The sequence below is a fragment of the Amblyomma mixtum genome, chromosome 8 (assembly GCF_055824585.1).
Source record: "Amblyomma mixtum isolate Tamu chromosome 8, ASM5582458v1, whole genome shotgun sequence".
In the NCBI taxonomy this organism is placed as follows: domain Eukaryota; kingdom Metazoa; phylum Arthropoda; class Arachnida; order Ixodida; family Ixodidae; genus Amblyomma; species Amblyomma mixtum.
Window position 1 is genome coordinate 102,278,966 of NC_143019.1, and position 5,601 is coordinate 102,284,566.

The following is a 5,601-nucleotide window of genomic DNA, read 5'->3' on the forward strand; positions in this document are numbered from 1 at the left end:
GTCATGTAGTCGGTGGCCACGATGATCCACTTGTTTCCTGATGAAGAGGTCGGAAAGGGGCCGAGGAGGTCCATCCCTATTTGCTGAAAGGGCTTAGTTGGCGGTGGTATGGGGTTCAGGAGTCCGGCTGGTCTAGTCGGAGGCGTTTTGCGTCGCTCACACTCACGGCACGTTTTCACGTAATGGGAAACGTCGGTAGCTAGCCGCGGCCAATAGTACTTCTCCTGGATGCGGTGCAACGTGCCAGCAGTCCCGAGATGCCCTACAGTCGGCTCATCATGACATGCCTGCATAATTTCTTGCCTGAGATTTTTGGGCACGACAAGAAGATGCACTGTCCCGTTCGGCGCGAAGTTCTTCTTCAGGAGGACATTATTGTGAAAGACGAAGGACGACAGCTGCCGCTTGAACCCTCGGGGAGGCGATGCGGTCTTGCCTTTCAGATAATCAACTAGGCTTTGCAAGTCAGGATCCGAGCGCTGCTGCTGCGCGAAACTGCTGGCGCTTACCGGTCCTAAGAAAGCGTCGTCGTCTTCCGCTTCGGGTGCGTCGACAGGAGCTCGTGACAAGCAGTCTGCATAGGAATGCTTGCGGCCAGATTTGTAGACTACAGTTATGTCCAATTCTTGAAGACGCAGGCTCCAACGAGCAAGGCGGCCGGAGGGATCTTTCAAATTGGCCAGCCAGCACAGAGCATGGTGATCGCTCACAACCTTGAATGGTCGTCCGTATAGGTAGGGGCGAAATTTGGACGTAGCCCAAATAATGGCGAGACATTCTTTCTCTGTCGTCGAATAGTTGGCTTCGGCTCTCGACAGTGAACGGCTAGCGTACGCGATAACTTTCTCCTGTGTGCCATTTTTCTGAACAAGAACCGCTCCTAAGCCCACCCCGCTTGCATCGGTATGAACTTCGGTTTCGGCGTTTTCATCAGAGTGCCCGAGCACAGGAGGGGACTGTAAGCGGCGCTTCGGCTCGTTGAAAGCTTCCTCTTGTGGCCTTTCCCATTTAAAAGGAACGTCAGCCTTGGTAAGTTGAGTCAAAGGTTCAGCGATGCGCGAAAAGTTCTTGAGGAATCGTCGTTAATAAGCGCACAATCCAAGAAATCTGCGTATAGCCTTCTTGTCATTAGGCTGTGGAAACTCTGCGATCGCAGCCGTCTTCTGGGGGTCTGGGCGAACTCCATCCTTGCTTACGACGTGACCAAGGAAGAGCAGCTCCTCGTAGGCGAAGTGGCACTTCTCTGGTTTCAGTGTCAGGCCTGAAGACTTGATCGTTTCCAGCACTATCCGAAGCCTTCTGAGGTGGTCTTCAAAGCTTGAGGAGAAGACAACAACGTCATCTAAGTAGACTAGGAAAATCTGCCACTTCAAGCCTGCGAGCACCGTATCCATTACTCGCTGGAACGTCGCTGGGGCAGAGCAGAGGCCGAATGGCATCACCTTGAACTCGAAGAGTCCGTCTGGCGTGATGAACGCAGTCTTCTCGCGATCTATTTCGTCGACTTCAGTTTGCCAGTAGGCGCTCTTCAGGTCCATCGATGAGAAGTACTTAGCGTTGCACAGCCGGTCCAGTGTATCGTCGATGCGGGGGAGGGGGTAGACATCCTTCTTCGTAATGTTGTTCAGGCGGCGGTAATCGAGGCAAAAGCGAAGGGTGCCGTCTTTCTTTTTCACTAGGACGACCGGTGCTGCCCAGGGGCTCCTCGATGGCTGTATGACGTCGTCACGAAGCATTTCCTCAACTTGCTTGCGGATAGCTTGGCGTTCTAGTGGCGATACGCGGTAGGGGCTCTGTCGCAGTGGTCGCGCGTGTTCGTCTGTGACAATGCGGTGCTTGGCAAGCCGGGTTCGTCGCACATTCGGTGCTGATGAGAAGCAATCGGTGTACCTTTGAAGAGGACTGCGTATTTGGTCTTGTCTGCTCCGGGGTAATGCCGGGTTGATGTCGAACGTGGGTTGATGGCCTTGGTCAGATGATTCTGCGGGTTGGTCGGGTAGGGCAAATACGTCTCTGATGTCTGCCAGCTCGTCGAGGAAAGCGATCGTCGTACCTTTGTTTAGATACCGCTATTCTTCCGTGAAGTTGGTTAGCAACACCTGGGCTTGGCCATTTCGGATTTCGGCGACTCCCCTCGCGACGCCCAATCCTCGATCCAGGAGTAACTGGGTGTTCCCCTCGATAACGCCTTCGGCATTTTCGATGTCTCCAGTACCTATGCCGACGAGAACACTTGATCGGGGCGGCACGCTCAATGCTTCATCGAGGACGTTTAAGGTAACGTGATGAGTCGCGCCCGTCGCAACAGGTATGGCTTTTTCCGTGGAAAGCTTGATCGACTTAGATCGAAGGTCGATGATCGCCCGATGTTCGTTCAGGAAGTCCATTCCCAAAATCACGTCTCTCGAGCATTGCTGTAGGATCAGGAAGGTTGTCGCATAGGTTCTCCCATTTACAGTAACTATCGCGGTGCAGCGTCCTGACGGCGTAATCAGGGTGCCACGTGCGGTGCGGATCAGCGGGCCATCCCAGGTTGTTGTTACCTTCCTGAGTCGGACAGCGAGTGGGCCACTCATGACAGAGTAGTCAGCTCCCGTGTCCACCAAGGCAGTAACCGCGTGACCGTCGACCGTAACTTCAAGGTCACTTGTTCGCGTTCTCGTATTGTACGTTGTCTTCGGTGTCCTATCTCGGCTTCGTCGAGTAGTGAGGCTGCGGTGGGCGTACTGCGACGTTACTTCACTGGGCAGCGGTAAAAGCTTTAAGTCTGGCCGCGTCGTCGTCGTCGGTGTCGTCGTCGTCGGTGTTGTCGTCGTAGTTGAGGCATGGTCTTGAGTACTCGTCGATGGAGGATCTTTGTCATTGCGCTTAGAAGCAACCTCACCTCCAGAGGCTGCTTTATTTAGTTTAACCTTCGGGGGCTGGGGGAGCGTCCACGCACGGCGTAACCTCGGCTAGGAGATACAAAGCGCGGGGACGATGGTGACGGGGAACGTGATAGGCGGCTCGGCGATGAGTATTCTTCCCAACGTAAAAACTCCTCGATTTCGGCTGGTCGCTGGCCGGGTCGGGGTCGTGGAGCGTCGTAAGAGAAACCTCGGATGCCCAGTCTTCTGTATGGGCAGTGCCGGAGGACGTGACCGGCTTCGCCACAGTGGAAGCATAGTGGCCGGCGCTGGTCGGGAGTTCTCCACTCGTCGCATTTTCTCGGCTGCGCGCGTCGCTCGTAGGACGGGCGGGTTGGGGCGAGTGGGCGGCGGTCCAACGCACCTGGCTGAGGGCGATAGGGCCTTGGGTCCCGTCGTCGAGGTGCAGGACGGCGCACAGCTGCGGCGTAAGTCATGGCTGGGGGCTGCAGAGGCTGCAGAGGCTGCATGGGTGTCGGCGTCACACCCAAGGCCTGTTGAACCTCGTCCCGGATGACGTCAGAGAGCGATGAAAGTTGCGGCTGCGTTCCCGTTGGCAGCAATCATCGGAGCTCCTCTCGCACAACTTCACGTATAACCTCCCGCAGGTTATCGTTGTTAGCGGTATCCATGCAGCTTGCTGACAAAAAGCGCTGCTGGCGGTCATACTGGCGGGCTCGGGCGTCAAGAGTTTTCTCCATTGTGGATGCCTCTTGTACGAATTCCGCGACGGTTTTCGGTGGGTTGCGAACGAGGCCGGCAAATAGTTGCTCTTTAACTCCTCGCATAAGCAACTTCACCTTCTCTTCTTCCTTCATGCTCGCGTCGGCACGCCGGAAGAGACGCTTCATTTCCTCAGTGTACACAGCAACAGTCTCGTTTGGGTGTTGTATGCGAGACTGTAGCAGCTGCTGGGCTCTCTCCTTTCGCACGACGTTCGTGAAGGTCTTTAGAAGCTGCTCCTTGAAGGTTTCCCAGTTCGTGAGGTTAGCAGGTTAGCTTCCTCATTCTCAAACCAGACTTTTGTTCTCCCCTCCAAGGCGAAGAAGACGTACCTAAGTTTTGTGGCATCGTCTCAGTTGTTGAAGATAGCCACACGGTCGAACTGCTCCAGCCATTCTTCGGGGTCGGCGCCAGGCGCAGCGTCGAAGGTTGGTGGCACCCGGGGCTGGTGAAGAATGATTGGAGTCGTCGTCTGGGGCAAGCTCATGGTAGACGTTGCGGCTGGCTTCCGCTTCCGGGTAGGGTCCGGCAGATTCCCGAACTCTGGTGCGTCCCCTTGCAGGCGTCGGCTAGCGCGGTGGACTGGACTCAGGTCCTGCGGTTGATGACTCAGAGGGCTGGCGTCACGGCTTGTAGGGGGTGTCCGGTACATGGAAGGCTACCCAGCACCTCCACCAGATGTCACGTTGTAGTGACGGCAGTCCAGCGGTAAGGAGGACACCAGAAATACTTGCAAACGAAGCTCTTTATTTGGGCTGACTTGCGCCCGCAAAAGAACTGACTCACTCGGTGGCGGCGTAAGCAACAAGCGTGCTCGTCAATCGTCGAACTACGAATGCCTGCCGCTCGCGGCATCGCTCAATTTAAAGCCGGCAAAGAAACTTCCAGATAGCAGGACAAGATCATCTACAGTAATCTGGAAAAACCTAGATGCAGCCTTTCATGGCTGCGATCAATCGAGATTAGACTGGTCGCTTCTCGCGTCACGAACAAAAAATGTTAACAGCCCTTTCCTGCAGCCTTGAGCGTGAACGAACAAACACTACAATGATGCGTGGCAATATCTAGGAAACAGAGCCTCCCCCATACAATTGTTTCAATGATGAACGCAGGATCTAATTGTAAAATAAAACTGATTGTACTTGAAAAGTAAATTTTGCAACAAAAACATTAATGTGGGAGGGGTTGGGTAGAAAGGGGTTCCACTTACTGACTGTTCGTCAGTGTTATTATTGAGTTTCTCTCCGTGCCATTCTAACTTTTCTTGTCGATTACAGCAGAAAACTGGCTGCCGCTTAAAGCGCGATTCTCACACATGAGAGTCTAGCACCTGCTGGCAGCATATGTTGGATGCTTGGTGCTTTATTGTCATAAACTCTTTTCTCTCTCTCAGTAGCTATCTTCCGTGGTGAAAATTATGCACGCTCCAGGGCTTACCTGTAAGATATCGATTGGAACAGTTATGGCACCCTTGAAGGTCCAAGATTGACAACTTGTAATAAGAAGATATTCTGTCTGTTTCCGCATTCCGGCGTGCGGTAAAAGACCAGCTACGAAGCTCAGAAGCTAACCGTTTGTCCTGGAGAATTTAGAAAACGGTTGTAAGTACTAAATATATCGCGATATTTTTTTTTTTAGAATGACGCCTCATCAATTCGGGCGGGTTTTCTCCTCTGCTTGGCTTGACCCTTATCTCGGGCACGGACAGCAAGAATTGGAAGTGTTTTTGTTTACGTATTATAGTAGGCTTTCAGTGAGTTGTGCATGCAGAAGGAAGAGCAAGTCTTTGTTATTGTTAGCGCCAACAGGCTAGCCTTTGTTTTTCAGCGACAGCTGTTAAAGACACGGTACCTGGATTTAGCGCGTTAGTATTGGGCGTAAGTAGAGACTGGTAACGAAGAACCTTAACAGGGGATTGCGGAAGTGGAGGATAGGATAGGATAGGATAGCATAGCATAGGATAGGATAGAAT